This window comes from Panthera onca, chromosome B1 (assembly GCF_046562875.1).
Source record: "Panthera onca isolate mPanOnc1 chromosome B1, mPanOnc1 haplotype 2, whole genome shotgun sequence".
Lineage (NCBI taxonomy): Eukaryota > Metazoa > Chordata > Mammalia > Carnivora > Felidae > Panthera > Panthera onca.
Window position 1 is genome coordinate 178,496,944 of NC_138342.1, and position 17,756 is coordinate 178,514,699.

The window sequence follows — 17,756 nt, forward strand, 5'->3', positions numbered from 1 at the left end:
CCATAAGCAGCCATTCGGGGAGGTCATGCCTGTTGCCAAATGAAAGAGTTGTCTGGGATTATGGAACCCCTTCTCCCTCTCTGCTTTTGTGTTCCTCTCGTTGCAGCTCGCCAGTGCCCTGCTTCCTTCCTAAGAGGTGAGCAGGGACAGGCAGGACCAGAGATTGTCATCTGTTCAGCTAGAGAGGATCAGAGCAGGTTATGACAACCTTGGGTATTTTAAGCCTCCAGATTTTTGCAGGGTGTGTGAGTATGTATGTGTGGGTCGGTGTATATACACAGTGTAACTAAGCATGAGCGAACGGTGATCTCTCCGTTTTTATGGTAGGAAGTGGAGCATGTAGGGATGAAGTCAGGGGCTGCAGAGCAGAGACACAGGCTGATTTAGGTAGTGATTGCTACTGGGAATAGAATGAGGGGCTCCTGCCTCCTTTGGGTAATATCGTTTTCTTAGGCCGTCCTCCCATCCACAAAGTACGACTCTGAAGTAGGTCTGCGTATAACTGTTTTTTGTGGAAATGTAAATAGTTCTGACCTTAAGTATTTGGAAGTGAGGACTCATGCCCTTCTCCCAGAATATAAATTTGACTCGGTAGGGCTAAAAACAATTACAGCCTAATGTAAGAAACTGTTCAGCCGACTTTGTTCAGATGTCAGCCAAATTAGAGCTTTGCGTGGCGGGGCATGCTCTGTTGGCTGTGCTCTATTAGGGAAAGCAAAAATAGAAAGCTTTTTCTCTAGACTTGAGAACGCAATCAATGTATGCTCATTAAGAGCAACGGTGGCACATGGCCACGGAAGTTGGAATCGCAGCTTTACCGAGGGGTGCTGGTGTCCCGAGAACACAGAATTTGCAAGGAAACGGAGTGCTCCCGTTGGTCCCGAAGCCATCGTAACAGCAGACGCTAGACCTAAAGCCTCGTGTGGTGATTTGTAAGTGGCCACGCTAACAACATGTGCAATGTGCCGGGCACTCTTGCAACCCTGACTCTGGAGAAAAGGGTGTCTGGTGGGGTGGCTCGCCTGGTGCTTCCCTTGAGAGGACGCTGGCGTCCCACCCCCACTTTCTGCGCCCCTGAAACTGGGCTCTGCGGAAGTGTTTTTGAGGAGCGTTCAGTCCTTCCCGGGGATGTACTTGGTGACTGGGAGTTTACACTTCAGCTTCAACTGTGCCCGGAGAAGAATAGTTTTTCTCTGTCACTGAGGCCTTACCGAGAACAGAGGACTAGGTGATTGTTCTTGAAGGCTCAAATGCCAGAAAACCTTGTGTTATGGGAGGCATCGAAGCTTCCTATTTTCCATTCACCTTAGTTTAATATTACTGCTGGTGTTATGCTCAGGTTAACTTCCTGTATTTGTTTTTATTAGCAGTGCATTCTTTAGTTAAAGTGTTACTTTGCGAATGGAAAGAGAAAAAATAAAAGCCAGGGGCAGGGGTATAACGTGGAAGAATAGGGTTTTGTTTCCAGTCCTGTTTTGCAACAGTAGGTTAAGCACTTTAAACTTGCTCTTCCCTGGTTGGTGAACAAGACGCTGAAACTCCATTTCATGCCACTACATGGTGTAATGCATTTGGTTAAACTGCCAGGCACATCCGTCGTCTTGTCTACACCGTAGTTCCACTCGCAGAGTTGGAGAGCCTGTTTGGGGGCATCCAGACCTCACTTTTCAGAGCGGTCTGCACTGATCCGTGTATTCTTAAAGCAGTTGTGTTCATATATGTCCGAGGCCCGGTGTCCTTCCCACTTGCCAGTGTACTTCTCATTTAAATGGCAGAAACGTTGCAAATATTAAGGACCGGAAGGATACTAACCCTCAGTGTTTGGGATCAGACAACAAAATCTAATTCCTATTCATCAGACACCCAAGTCTAAGTCATAGCACAAATGAAAAGGGCAGCTTCTTTTTGAGAGAGTTGGGAATCCTAAAAATAAGCAAAGCTTAATAAAAAGGGAAAGAAAAACGTTCTTGTCATTTTTGTAATTCATCTGGCTCTGGAATTTTCTCCCAAGCCCTCGAGGCAAATTTCCATTCATGGCCCTAGGTAAGATTCTGGATCATGAAGCCAAGAACGTTATTCTAAAGAAAAGCTGATGGGCTGTAGGCGATTCATTGCCAGAGCGGTAAAACCATCCATGGACTTGTTGGAGTATATCTGGGACTTGCTAGAAGGGGTGGCTGGTTTGGAGAAGGAGCAAAGGCAAGTTCTGTTGACCTTACACCGGTGCTGAAGGGTTAGGTGGGTGGTTGTACGGTGTGGTGGCCTGGGAATTCAGAGTCCTCGGATATCATTTCTGTGTGTAAACTCTGTGTCTTTGGACATTTCAGCTCTCTGGTCCTGCCGTCTCGTCTTTAAAATGAGGTGCTGGATTAAGTGACCTTTAAAGTCTCTTCCAGTTTAAAAATTGTGTTATCATTTGGAAATACACTGTCAGGAAAACATCAGTGCCAAAGCCTGCCTCTCTAATAAGGGAAGTATTTTCAGGTTCTGTATCCTTGACTGTTACTTTTGCGTTTAACGTTTTATAAAAAGTGGGAAATTATTAACGTGTGTTATCACACCCATGTTAAGTTGTGTGTGTCTCAGTTAATGAAAGAGAACTTTAAGTGACATTTACCAAGGGGCGTAGTTGAGAGTTCATAAGGGCACACTAGTGTAATAGTCAGTAATTGCCACTGGGTTGAAAAGTTTACAATTTGGTTTTTCATTTTTGTAGCCTCAAACCTAGTCAAAAGTGGATGGTTCATATAAAATTATTTTCCTTAGAACAGGCACAGTATTAGCCATCAGTGTTGGTCAGGGTAAAGATTTCAAGGTGTTAGGTTCAAGTATTTGACTTTCCTTTGATTTTCTAAAAGTTTCTACCTAATCCTGAGAAAGTCTACTGGCTTCATCCAAGACCTGACTGCTTTCTGTCTCAGAGTATTTAAGGAAAGTACATTTTCTCAAAATGGAATTTTCCCTGGGTCATACCAGGCAACTAGGCTTTGAGCCATAAATTATCTCCCAGGGTTTGGTTCCCTTTGAGAGAAAGGAAAAGGAGATAACTTTTGCTCTTGCTAGAAAGTAAAGCTTATCTACTCCTACCTGTTTGCAGTTTAAAGAAAGGAGTAATTCATTTATGCAAAAGCATAGGTCCCTTGACCACAATAAAGCAGCCACTTAGGCTGCACGTTTTGTGTCCGGGAGACACAGAATGTATTTTCAGGCTACAGGAGGCTCTTTTGGTGCCAGATTCAGACTGAGTTCTAAGGGAAGGTAGAAATGTGTGACTGAGTAAATACCTTTATAATAATGGTACATTCTTCTCACTAACATGAGTATGTATCTGTATATGTATACACACACATATGTATATATATATATATTGCTGATATATAACAATATATAGTGTAACCGTTATATATATGTTATATATATATGTTACCATATATTATATCGGTATATAGTAATATATCTTACTATTTTTATATTGGTCATTATAGTTATATATGTATAGTATATATATATATGTATATATACTTTGTCATGTATAGTTAATATATGTTACTATATGTTATATTGCTATATATCTTACGATTTTTATTTCACTTGGTCCTTATAGTTCTATATATTACGGATATAGAAGATATACACACAGATGTGTGTATATACACACCTACACACGTACATACATGGCTGCGTGAGTGAAGGATTGAAAGTCAGTGACCTCTTAACTCTGTCGCCACAGCACTACTATCCTTTACTGTGTACCTTTACCCTTGATATGTGGGGGGAAATGGTGAGTGTACTCAGTCAGCAACTTAGAGGGAAGTAAGTTTAATGGATGTTTGGAATCGTGGGTAAATCGCCTTCCCACTTGCAGGAGAAAAAAAAAAAGTTGTTGTATTTAACCACTCTTTTCCAAGCCACTTTTGTGTGTGGAAGCCGACATCACCCTGTGTTGAACAAAAGTAGTTCTGTGGACATTTAATTCTTTGTGGTAAGTGGCCTGTGGGCTGGTGGCTTGCTATAGTGCTCTCTGTTTTTCTATTGTTTAGTGTTTTTCTTTTTTTTTTTTATTGAAAGTACTCCTAACGTAAGGACAAAAGGCTTTTTCAGTTTTGTCTGGGATGTTTTACTTACTGTTTTAAAAATGACTATCCAGCTCTGTTACTGGTCAGAGGGCTCGCCTTGATCTCCTCCAGTATTTTAATATTTCAGTTCCGAGTTTAATGATGAGGGGGTTTCGAGTTCCCCGTGGGTTCTGTTTGCCGATATACTCGTGTCTCTTTGTGTTAACAGCTTTCCCTTTTATCCTTTGCTTGAGCTAGAGAAGGAAATGAAACTGGATGACTTACTTTTAAGCCTGACTGGCTCTTGAGAAAATGGAGAGGAGAGTCACTCCCTCAAAACGGCTAACAGGTTGAGCTGCGTGTAAATTGGCGTCATCATCCTCTCTTTGAAGAACAGGAAGGATGCTGTTACGATAAATGTGCTGGAAATCATTAAGGATGAGAGGACGGTGGGACACAAGTGGCCACTCCAAGCCGTTTGCTGTCAGGTGGGACACCGGGTGGGCCCAGGTGAAAGACAGACAAGTGAAGGGATTAGCCATGGCCACCTGGGCCTCCCTTCTGCGAAACAGCAGACCCAGGGGGTGTTTCCGAGCGGTCCAGGTATACAGGCGTCTTCTCTCCCCTTTTATAAGCGGGACGGAGGAAAACACGCCAACATAGGGGTGGGTATTTGTGTATCTGTTTGTGCCTGCTTACGTCATACTAAACATGCTCCCCTCTCGGTGTCTTGGAGATTCTTTTCTTAAGCATGAATGTGGCAGGAAATCGAGGCCATTCAGCTCTATGGGTGACACCACGTATTGACTAGTATAGTCATAATTTGACTTTAAATGACTGCTATTTGAAGTGGTTGAGAATGAAAATATCCCATTCGCCATTTACGATAAGGCAGAATTTTAGTCGATTCATGTACTCTGAAGGTCTAGAATGTGCAGGGAATTTGCCGTAAAATTGTTTCATACGCATGCAGTGGGGCGTCTTCATTCAGGGAGTTAGTACACGACAATTGCAAATATGGATTGTTTTCATTTCTTAGTATATAACCATTAGCTTTCTTACCAATAATGAATTTATATTCTATTTCCTATTTCTACCTTTTAAGAAAATCCTTTCTACTTCTGAGAATCTTTATCTCTCAACACATTGCTAACCAGTTTATTGGAAACAGAAACCCCCAACCCTGTGTCTGTCCCTTCCAGGGACAATAAAATACGTTTATTGTCAATGCATGAAAGTAAAACAAGATAACAATCGCTTGTAATCTCACCAACTCTGTGAGAGTTGAAAGGCCAGTGGTAGGTTTTGAGCCAAGGAAATTTTAAATGAAATATTTTTAAAAGACCCCGGACGGTGTATGGGGATAGGTTAGGGTGGATGCAGGGAGATGACTTAGGACCCTTGCAGGAGTCCAGGCAAGAAACGATGGTACCTTAGACTGTGTACTGGCAGAGGCACTGGAGAGATACGGTCACATTCTGGCTCTGTTTGGAACACAGAGCAAAAGGGTTTGCTGATGGGTTAGCTTTGGGTTATGAGAGAAAGAAGTGTAGAGAGACCAAGGTTTCGGGCCTGAACAACCAGGATGATGGAGTTGCCATTCATCAAGGTGGGAAAGACGGGGAGAAGGGGAAATCCTGAGGGGAAAAAACAGAAAGTTAAGTATTGAACCTATTTTTTACTATGATCGTTATGAAAAGCTGTTATTGTCTCATTGAATCTTCCCAAAGCCTTTCCATAGCCATAACTGTGCTTTTATTAATAAGTCTTGGGGCAACACTAAGCTTAAGCTATGGAAACATTAAATCAAGGAATATGGCACCTGGGTGGCTCAGTTGTTAAGTGTCTGACTTTGGCTCAGGTCATGGTCTCACGGTTTATGGGTTCGGGCCCCGCATCAGGCTCTGTGCTGATGGTTCAGCGCCTGGAGCCTGCTTTTCAGATTCTGTATCTCCCTCTCTCTCCGCCCCTCCCCTGCTTGTGCGCGCTCTCTCTCTCTCTCTCTCTCTCAAAAATAAATAAACCCTAAAAAAAAATTTTTAATGAAAAAAAAAAGGAAAGAAAAATTGGGGGTAAAGATCAGAAAAGGCCAGTTAGGAGAAAGCATCCCCAGGAGCACGACATGAACCCCAGCAAGAGGGTCTTATAAAAGGCAATTTAATGAAACTATAGGCTTCTAATTGAGAACCTTTTCCCAGACAGCCTCACAGATGATATTTATGATCTTTGGTTCCTGCATCTGGCTCTAACTGCATGTGCACCAGGTTTAGACTTTGCCACCTGATGTGCTGTGATGGAGCTGATATTCCTAAGAGGAATATGGATTTTCTGACACGTCATAGATAGGTCAATTGCAGTCTTGTCAGTGTTGATTGATACTGATTTTCACTGTGAAAGTGGCTCTGCTCTTTCCTTCCATCCCTCTGTCCTTCTCCTTCCTTCCTTCTCATTCCTTCCTTCCTTCCTTCCCTCCTTCCTTCCTTCCTTCCTTCCTTCCTTCCTCCTTCCTTCCTTCCTCCTTCCTTCCTTCCTTCCCCTTCCTTCCTTCCCCTTCCTTCCTTCCTCTTCCTTTCTTTCCCTCCCTTCCTTCCTCCTTTCCTTCCTTCCTTCCGGAACTGTTTCCAACTTTTATGCAGACTAGTGTAGAAACTTCCATTATTTGTTCAGCTGATTGCATCTGCACAGTTTTGAAGCAGAGTGTAAAAAAAAAATCCAGGAACACCAGGGAGGCTCAGTCGGTTAAGCGTCCAACTCTTGATTTCAGCATAGGTCATGATCTCCCAGGCCTGGGAATCTAGTCTTGTGTGGGGCTTTGTGCTGGGAATGGAACCTGCTTGGGACTCTCTCTCCTTCTCCCCCTTTCCTTCCCCTGTGCTCACTCTCTCTTGCTGTCTCTCAAAAAATAAATGAATAAAAAATAAGAAGTAAAGAAAAAAGAAAACATCCATTTTATTGTCTTTGCATGGAGATAAAAGCAGGCCAGTTTAAATCTCTATCCGTAGCTTTAAGGGAAAAAGAACATATCCACATCCAACACACGGAAGGAGGTTAGACCTTAGTCCATTTTTAATGTCCTCTTATTCCTCCTCTTTTAACTGAAATGGGTTCTCATTTCCTTCCTTTTTCATCTTTTGTTCATAACTTCATCCAAGAGTTGCTTTGTTCTACTGATAATATTTGGGCCTTCTTTTAAAAATAAAGCAACGACGTAAGTGGCCAGTATTAGAACTTAAATTTGCTAATTTCACAACGTTTATGGAGCACTCCTATGTGCCAGGCACTGTTTGAAGGGCTGGGGACGCAGCAGTGACCGTCAATATCCCTGCAGCCTGGGAGTTGAAAATCTAGTTGGGAGTGTGTATGTAGGGGGCAGTAGTCCAGGATGCAAATATATGACTTTGTTTTGACTACGTAGACAGCCAGGGCATAGAGAGTGATGGCAGTGCATGGGATTATCCAAGAAGGGGCCTCGGCAACCAAGACCTGACCTCGCGTAGCCCCTGGCTTATGGCCAGATGGCGGACAGAAACCAGCCCTGCCTCTGCAAAATGCAAGCATCTTAATTGTATAGTTTTAGATCTTTTCAGATGAGAAACTGGTGTAAGAGTCATGCTAATTTTAAACAATGACAGGAGTGATGTATATGCCCATGCATATTTTATTTGTATTTTTGTAAAGAAACCTGGTTAAGCGTGAATAGAGTCACATTTTGAAGAAGGCTTAACTGTTTCCCAAAGTGAACAAATAACACATTTGAAGTCTGCATCTGGTAAGCACATCTGTGGGTTATTGTTTCCATTTTTACAAAAAGTAGGAACGTCGGGACTGTGATTAGATGACTTAGAATCTTATCAGTTTTAGGGCTGAAATGGAGGCACTTTCGGGGCCTGTCTAGTTTGATTTCTCTCATTTCCCTGAATGACTACCCTGATTGCAGACCGACGCTCTGCCAGACTCTCTCCTCTTCGATCGTGGAAGGGCCGACACTGTAATCAGGATCCTCCTCCTCCCATCTCTCACGCTCTTCTTTTAAAAAAAAAAAAATTTTTTTTTTAATGTTTATTTTAGAGAGAGAGAGAGAGAGAGAGAGCATAAGCAGGGGAGGGGTAGAGAGAGAGCAAGGGAGACACAGAGCCTGAAACAGGCTCCAGGCTCTGAGATGTCAGCATAGAGCCCAATGCGGGGCTCAAACTTGGGAATGGCGAGATCATGACCTGAGCCGAAGTCCGATGCTCAACCGACTGAGCCACCCAGGCGCCCCTCTCTCACGCTCTTCTAAATGATGAGCATCTGTGACTCCATGTCTTTCAACGTGACACCCATACGGTCAGAGTCTCAGAGAAGAGTCGACGTTTAATTCTATTAAATTGACCCCGCCATCGTTTATAAAATATGTTTCTGCTATTTATATGTTGTCTTTTTAAGCAAATAACTCCGCCCCCAGAAAATGATAAAAAAGATAATTCTCCAGTTTCCGTCTTTCCGTTTTTGGTTTGTTATCACTGACATTAGTGTAAAAGCTAAATTTAAGATTAGTGCCAGTCTTTTGTCTTCCAGCCTGTAGGATGTGGCTGAATTTCCTAGTGTTTGTGGGGACGGGGGCACAGGGTGAAGTGTGGGGGAGAAGTGACTGTGCTGTGCCCTCCCCTCCCCCCTCTTCCTGTTCCTGGCCTTGGGCATCCACCTCTCTATCTCTCTCTCTCTCTCTCTCACGGACCCCTCTCTTTCTCACTTTCTTGCATGCACACCAGATGCCTGCTTCCTTGTTTTCATATTGGTTAAAGCCATACCAGTCTGTGAGTGAAGGTTGCCAGAACACAAGAGAGAAAACTGAGAGACAATATGGAATGTCATGTGCATCCTTGTGTCTTGAAGTGCCAGTTGGGAAGAGATTCGAGGCAGCATCACGGGATTTCTCTGAGACAGTGCAGGTGGTGACCAGGAGTCAGGCGGTGCCCCTCCGCCTTGAACATGATACACGTCAGGTGGGCATCGCGTTCAAATGCATGATGCTGATCCAGGAGGTCTGGGGCGAGGCCCGAGGCCCCGCATTCGTCCCCAGCCCCTAGCGACTCCTGGTCCAGACCACACTTGTGGGCGTGCTGTACGGTAAGCGTTTGTCCGGTCTTCGCAAGTCGTTTTAAAGGTGAATGACATACTGTGTCATGAGGTAGTGTAGCATCTAAATCAGTTCTCTGAAATTCCAGTCTCTCCACACAGTACGGAGGGCTGGTTCTTCCCGGGGCTTCCCTTTAAAACCTCCAGTGGATGGGGCGGGCGCCTGGGCGACTTCGGCTCAGGTCACCATCTCGTGGTTCCTGAGTTCGAGCCCCGCGTCGGGCTCTGTGCTGACGGCTCAGTGCCTGGAGCCTGCTTCCGATTCTGTGTCTCCCTCTCGCTCTGCCCCTCCTGCGCTCATGCTTTGTCTCTCAAAAATAAATAAACGTTAAAAAAAATTAAAAAAAAAAGATAACCAACCTCCAGTCCATTACTTAGATCAGGTTATTAAAAAGGAAAAGCCTGTTTACACCCAACCTCTCACGTTGCTTTCTTTCACCGTAGAATCAGGCCCTGATTATTTTTAACTGCCTGCCTTGCTGAGACTGAGGAGGCATTTTTATTTCTAGTACCAAGACGGAACACGTACCCCCCTTTCTTTAAACTCAGGAAATCTTACATAAAGTTGCCAAAATGGGATGGCGTATTTCCCAAAATTATGCAGCAACATAAGGGGTGACATATTCTGGGATTCGAGTAGTAAGATCAGAGCCTTTTTTTTTTTTTTTTGGTATGTTCAACACATAGCAAATACAGGGTGGTGTGGTATAATTGAGGTCAGGGAGACTTTGTGGCGCAGCGAAGAACAGGGAATAGGGGGCTTCGTATTCTTGTTCAGTCTCTGTAGCCTAGAGTGAGGTCCTCAAACCGTTTGGGCCTTAGTGTTGTCATTTCTAAAATCAGGGTCCTCTGGTTGACTGTTGACGAGGTCTCCTCCAGCTCACCGTGCTTCTGGCATTAAGTGTACTTGCCTGTGGGAAGGGAGTCAGGGTTTTTTGTTTTATTTTTTAAGTTTACTTATTTTGAGAGAGTGCGCACAAGTGGGGAATGGGCAGAGGGAGAGGGAGAGGGAGAGAGAATCCCAAGCAGGCTCCGCACTGTCAGTGCTGAGCCCGATGCGGGGCTTGGTTTCAGGAACGGTGAGATCATGACCTGAGCTGAAGTCAGATGCTTAACCAACTGAGCCACCCAGGCGCCCCAGGGGAGTTAGTGTTTTATATGTGCTGGTTTCATTCCCATAAAACAACAGAAAGAAATTTATTCATATGGTCTCCCATCAGTATTTTTAGCAAGTATCCTTAAGGAGATTGCATACAGGGGCGCCTGGGTGGCTCAGTCGGTTGAGCGGCCGACTTCGGCACAGGTCACGATCTCGCAGCTCACGAGTTCGAGCCCCGCGTCAGGCTCTGTGCTGACAGCTCGGAGCCTAGAGCCTGTTTCGGATTCTGTGTCTCCCTCTCTCTCTGCTCCTAACCCACTTGCATTCTGTCTCTGTCCCTCTCAAAAATAAATAAACATTAAAAAAAAATTAAAAAAAAAAAAGATATTGCATATATAGTTCGATGTTTATTAGGGAGCTTTGCTTTGTAATTGTCCTTCATTTTATTATTATTTTTTTAGCTATTTAGGATTAAATGAAGATATTTAAAATATTACATATAATTAAGCTGTTAATGTCTAGGTTACACACAATGTAACCTTGACTAAAACCAACCCAATGGGAGAATATACTTTTGTGTAAGAAGCGGATTATTTTATACAAAGAAAAAACTGAGGGTTACTGGAGGAGGCGGGATGTGTTAAATGGGTGATGGGCTTTAAGGAGGGCACTTTTCAAGATGAGCACTGGGTGTCGTATGTAAGAGATGAATCACTGGGTTCTATTCCTGAAGCCAAAATTACACTGTATGATAACTAACTTGAATTAAAAAAAAAAAAGGATTATTTCACAAAAGGATTTATAACAGGATATGTATAAACAATAAGTTCCTTTAGGAATTTTTTAAGTGTTAACCTTTTATACCATCTTTTTAGGAACACACTTGTAACACAAAGGAAGGCGTATCACTAAATTAGACTTCCGGGCAGATAGAATTACGGTAGAAAGGCAGCGATGTGGGATTTCGGAAGCAGGGGTTCTAAGTGCCAGTAGCATCCAACTCATGGAATTGTCCCTCGAGGAGAAATGATCATCCACTCAAAAAGATTATGCCTTAAAGCAGCCGGAGGACACTTTGCTCTCATGTGGAGTGTGATAGGTCCAGTGGTGGTGTTGTGACCGGTGATTTCGTGGCTGCCTAGTCCTTGAGATTTGGACAGGGTAGTGCAGATGGTAATAAACCATCTTGTTACATCCCTGGAGTTTCCCTGATAACAGGGGCATTGGGACAGTTTTGACAGATAACAATCTTGCAAACATTGAGTTACGGTGTCCAAATTTGTAAGTTCTCTTTTCCGTGTACTAGAAGGAATCGTATACTAGAATGCATCCAGACACTGATGGGGCTCTGCCAAACCTTTTTCCCCCTCCAATTATTAAATTGCTCATTTTGAGTTGATATCAAAACTCTGGAAATACTCATCTGGGACAGATCAGGTCAAGACATTGAAGATCCTGGATCTTCTACTGTCATTTATTTCTTAGAAACAGTTGGATTCAAGAGGTGATAGTTATTCTGTGGGCTCATGTTACAAATGTATCGAGACTATTCCATCGATATGTGTAATCAATAATGTCTGAACCAAACTGATGAGAAAAAATAATATTACCTCAGATTGAGAAAGTCTCGATGGTCTTAAGAGTTTGTTCATATGCAGTCATCAGATTTGCAGAGCAAGCTTGTCACATGAGGAGGGCATAGATTGGGTCAGCAGAAGGAAACTGAGGCTCAACACAAGGGAATACTTGCCCAAGGTCCCTTAGCTCATAATCTGGAGAGGTGGGACCAGAACTAGGATATGTGATTTCTAGTTCGGTGTTCTCTCTGATACCATGTGTGACGGCTAATTTTATGTGTCTGCTCGACTAGGCCAAGGGATGTCCAGATATCAGATTAAACATAACCTCTGGGTGTGTTCTTGAGGGGGTTTCTAGAAGAGATTAGCATTTGACTCGGTGAACTGAGTAAAGCAGGTGGCCCTCCCTAATGTGGGTAGACATAACCCCTTCCATCCACATCCTGCATAGAACAAAAAGGTAGAGAAAGTGAGTATTTGCTCTCTGCCTGACTGTTGAGCTCTAGGACATCAGTCTTCTCCTGCCCTGGGTGATCCTCATCCTCAGACCTTCAGAAGTGGATTAGAACCCATACCATTGGCTCTCAGCTCTCAGGCTTTTGAGCTGCACCACCAGCTTTCCTGGGGTCTCCATCTTGCAGATAGCAGATCATGAGAATTCTCAGCTTCCATAATTAAAATCTCATTTTTTATATATAACCTCTTCTTCCCCGTCCCCATTATTGGTCCTGTTTCTCTGGAGAACCCTGACTACCACACCATATTAAAAGGGACAGTCTGAGGGCACCTGGGTGGCTCAGTCAGTTAAATGTCCGACTCTTGGTTTCAGCTCAGGTCATGATCTCACGGTTTCGTGAGTTCGAGCCCCACGTTGGGCTCCACACTGGCAGTGTGGAGCCTGCTTGGGATTTTCTCTCTCTTCCTCTCTCTTTGCCCCTCCCCCACTCATGCTCCCTCTCTCTCTCAGAAGAAATAAATAGACTTTAAAAAATCAAAAACAAAGGGTCGGCTGGGTGGCTCAGTCTGTTAAACATCTGACTTTGGCTCAGGTCATGATCTCACAGTTCATGGGTTCAAGCCCCCCTTTCGGGCTCTGTGCTGACAGCTCAGAGCCCGGAGTCTGCTTTGGATTCTGTGTCTCCCTCTCTGTCTCTTCCTCCTCTGCTCATGCTCTGTCTCTGTCTGTCTCTCAAAAATAAATAAACGTTAAAAATTTTTTTGAATAAAATTTTTTTAAAAAGGGACAGTCTCGCTCTTTATGATAATAGCTTTTAAATGTACAGCACTTTACAGTTTGACAGGGCTTTTACATAGATACCACCTTTTCTTCACAAGCTGAACGATAATGTTATCTTTAAATTACTCATGTTGAATGAGGCATGAGAAGAAATAATTGTATTTACTTTTCTCTTTCTCGGTTAATTTTTGCATCAAATCTAAACTTAAAATCCTTATTTCATTTTATTGTCTCTTTCTCCGGGCTTGATTTTCTTGAAAAGAAAAACTGGAACAGTAATTACTGTCCAGAACAAGTAGCTCCTGTAGGAAATGAGTTTATTGATCTCATAAAATTCCATGCTTTACTTTGTCAATATTATTCTCATTTCTTAGTAGCATTTATCTTTTAAAGTAGCAGCGTGTAACTGAGTTAACGTCTCTCTTTAACATGCATGCAGTTAAGCCTCAAGCAAGTCCTGTGTGTATCATAATGTATTTCTTTGCTTAATTTTTGTTGTGTTAAACCACAGAAAGAGAAGATCCCTAAAATGATGAAATGATGGATACTCAGGAAGGGAAAAGAGAATGTTGAGGATATTATACGGAATTTTGTGTGTGAGGTTTGTCAGAAAGAGTAGGGTATGGAGGGAATAAAGACAGACTCTTTGCTTTGCTTTGTTATTTTTTTTTTGTTTGTTTTTTGTTTTGCTTTGGTTTTTAAGTTTATTTTTATTTGAAAGCCCAATAAGATAACTAAACAATTTCTTTATGTGTAACTTACATAAAATAAAATGCATCATTTTAAATTTACTGTTCGCGGGGCACCTGGGTGGCTCTATCAGTTAAGCGTCCTACTTTGGCTCAAGTCATGATCTCACGGCTCGTGAGGTTGAACCCTGGCGTCGGGCTCTGTGCTGACAGCTCAGAGCCTGGAGCCTGCTTCAGATTCTGTGTCTCCCTCTCTCTCTGGCCCTCCCCCGCTCACGCTCTCTCTCTCTCTCTCTCAAAAATAAGTAACCATTAAAATCTATTAATTAATTAACTTACTGTTCGATGAATTGTGGCAAATGCATACACATGTATCATCACTGCTACACGCAAAATTATACAGACTCCTAAACATTCCTTTCTGCCCCTTTCCAGTCAGTTCTTTCTTGTTAGTCTCACCTACCACCAGTGTGCTCTCTGTTACTTATACATTAGGTTTGCATTTTCTAAAATTTCATATAAATGGAATCACAAAGGATTGTCTTTTACTTGGGCTTTTTACTCAGTGTAATGTTTCTGAGCTTCATCCATGGTGTGACATATGTCAGCAGTTTGTCCTTTCAGTGCTGAGTGCATTCCATTTAGGACTCTACTACGGTGAGTTTATTCAGTCACCTGCTGATAGACATTGAGGTTGTCCTCACGTTTGGGTTATTATGAGTAAAGCTGTTGTGAGCATTCATATACAAGTCTGTGTGCTGCGGACGTGTTTTGTTTTTGTTTTTTTTTAACATTTATTTATTAGCAAGAGACAGAGACAGAGCATGAACATGGGAGGGGCAGAGAGAGGCAGAGACACAGAATCCGAGGCAGGCTCCAGGCTCTGAGTTGTCAGCACAGAGCCCGACGGGGGGCTCGAACTCACAGACCGCGAGATCATGACCTGAGCCAAAGCCAGAGGCTCAACCGACTGAGTCACCCAGGCACCCTGGACATAGGTTTTCATTTCTGTTGGGTAAGCACCTAGGAGTGGAATCGCTAGGCCGCATAGTATGTGTTTACCTTATTATAAGAAATTGTCAAACTTGTTTCCAAAGTGGTTGCACAATTTTATTTCCCTACAAGTAATATATGAGCATGCCAGCTACATTGGGGCATTATCTTTATTTTTAGCCATTCTAGTGGACATGTGATTTTAATTTGCATTTTCCTGATGACTAGTGTTGAGCATCTTTTTATGTTATTGACTATTCACATGTCTTCTCTTGTGAAGTATCCACTAAAACCTTTTGCATATTTTTGGGGGCGCCTGGGTAGCTCAGTTGGTTGAGCGTCCGACTTCAGCTCAGGTCATGATCTCACGGTCCGTGAGTTCGAGCCCCGTGTCAGGCTCTGTGCTGACAACTCAGAGCCTGGAGCCTGCTTCAGATTCTGTGTCTCCCTCTCTCTCTGCCCTTCCCCCCTCATGCTCTGTCTTTCTCTCTCTCTCTCTGTCAAAAATAAATAAACATTAAAAAAAAAACCTTTGCATATTTTCTATTGTTGTTTGTGTTCTTATTGAATTCTAAGTGTTCTTTATATATTATGGAGGCAAGTCCATTCCCACATTAGTTTTTTCCCCATTTTTTGTTGTGGTAAAATACACATAACATAATATTTATAAACTTAGCCATTTTTAAGTGCACATTCATATTATGGTACAGCCATCACTACCATGCATCTGCGGAACTTCTTCATCTTGCAAAACTGTACCCGTTAAATAACAACTCCCTATTCTCCCTGCTCTCCAGCCCCCAGGCAACCACCATTCAACTCCCTGTCTGTATGAATTTGATTTCTCTAGGTACCTCATATAAAGGGAATCATACAATATTTACCCGGCAAATTTATTTCATTTCGTATAACGTCCTCAAGGTTCATGCCTGTTGCAGCATGTATCAGATTTTCCTTTCTCTGTAAGACTGCGTAGTATTCCAGTGTATGTGAACACCTCATTTGGCTTATCGTGACTCTCAGTGGACGCTTGAGTTGCTTCTCTGTTTTAGCTATTGTGAATAATGCTGCTATGACTGTGGGTATAGAAATACCACTTTGAGACCCTGCTTTCAATTCTTTTGGGTATTTGGGGTCTATTGCCAGACCATCTATTAATTCTGTGTTTAATTATTAAAGGAACCGCTGTACCATTTTCCATAGCAGCTATACTATACTTACATTCCCGTCAACAGTGTATATCCTCCTTAACACTTATTATTTTCTGGGGGGTTTTTTGATAGTAGCCATCACAATGGGTACGAGGTGGTATCTCAACGTGGTTTTTTGATTTGCGTTTCTCTAATGATTAGTGATGTTGAGCGTCTTTTCATGTGCTTATTGGCTATTTATATATCTTCTTTGGAGAAAATCAAGCATTGCCTCATTGCTTTTAAAAACCTTTTGTCCTAAAAGCCTAGTAGGATAATGTATTTGGCCGTCTGTTTGAAGAAGAGCTTGTCCACCTTGGCAGAACATTTATATCACCATTTAAAAACTACACTGACATGAACATCTAGTTGCTGATTGCATATGACCATAGTTCATATTTCAAATGCTAAATGAGTATTTGTAGACATGGAACTTAGTTATGTTTTGTCACAGTCACAGGATCACTCTTTCCCCATTACTTTCCCTAACACAGTTAAACTTTTACAAAAATACCTGAAATGTTTTTCCATGGAACTATGTTTTGGTTTCTGTATTAAGAGAGAAAGTGAGGTTCACACACATGTAAAGAGCCAGTTTAAAATAAACAATGAGATGACTATTACTGTGGACAGAAAAGAGGAAAGAAGAAAGGTTGGTTCACTTACAGAAAAATGATGAAATTCAGAGAGGAAGAAGGAATCAGATTTTTCAGACCCATGTAAGGCAGAGGGGGGGCAAAAGAGAGCTATCTCCACTTCATTGCTGTCTCTCTCCTAAATTAATGGGTTTTTTTGTTTGTTTTTATGATACCTTGCCAGTGATTGGTAATGAATAATGTCCCCAGGACAGAGATGTTACCCAAAACAAAAATAAAGAGTATCTAAAGAATCAAAATGAAATATACTAAGTATTTCATCAGATCACACTAAATAATTCAGAATACAGTCATCAATATGCTTCAATATCCTGTTGTTCGACTTGACATTTTCCAGGATTGTACTTAATGGAAATGCCAACCCACTAGACCTCTGTTTGAATTCAAGACACTGTGTGTGACTGAATTTTCTGTATTAACTAACTGTAAATGGCTATTTTTGTGTAATAAAATAAAAAACACTGAAAAATGTTAAATATTAAAAAAAAAAAGGCCCTTAAGACCTCAAGTTCATGGATATATGGATCCATCACCCAGAAAGTGCTTAAAATGGAGAGCTAGGTACTTTTTCTAAAAAGTGTAGAGCCTGAAATTTGCATTTAAAATAGGAAACTTCTCTCCTCGATCACAGCCTGCATGTCATTGCTCGGTTGTGTTTACAAAGAAATCTTTGCTTTCCGTGTTTGGTTTTCTCCTGTCTTGCCTAGTATGTGATGTTTTAGGTCAGATACAACCTAGATCAGGGTTCAGCAAACTTTTATGTAAAGGGTAAGTAGAATGTTTTTAGCTTTGTAAGCCCTACAGTCTCTGGCAACTACCCAATTCTGCTCTTGTAGCGGTCGGAAAGCAGTTTACCATCTTGGAAAGAAGCCATGGGTAATATGTAAAGGACTGGCGATAAAACTTTATTTATAAGAGCAGGCAGTGGGCCCTCTTCTGCTGATACCTGTTCTTTCAGGGGGCCATGCAAAGTTTAATCTGAACACGTGGTTAATGAGAGCCGTCTCCACATGTTGACCCTCTATACGATATTACTGGGGCCCCAGGAATTCTTAGAGATTTTAATTTTTTTTTAACGTTTTATTTTATTTTTGAGACAGAGAGAGACAGAGCATGAACGGGGGAGGGGCAGATAGAGAGGG

General features: G+C 42.3%; 1 protein-coding gene and 1 long non-coding RNA gene across 7 annotated transcripts in view; both read left to right on the top strand.

Annotated features, from left to right (window-relative positions):
• Positions 1–17,756, top strand: part of MFHAS1 (multifunctional ROCO family signaling regulator 1) — a 103,204-nt gene that overhangs the window by 40,368 nt on the left and 45,080 nt on the right. The window lies entirely within an intron of this gene.
• LOC132691615 (uncharacterized) lies at positions 1,776–5,059 on the top strand. Its single transcript, XR_013554863.2, has 3 exons — positions 1,776–2,489; positions 3,909–3,982; positions 4,314–5,059. It is a non-coding gene; the product is annotated as an uncharacterized LOC132691615 (long non-coding RNA).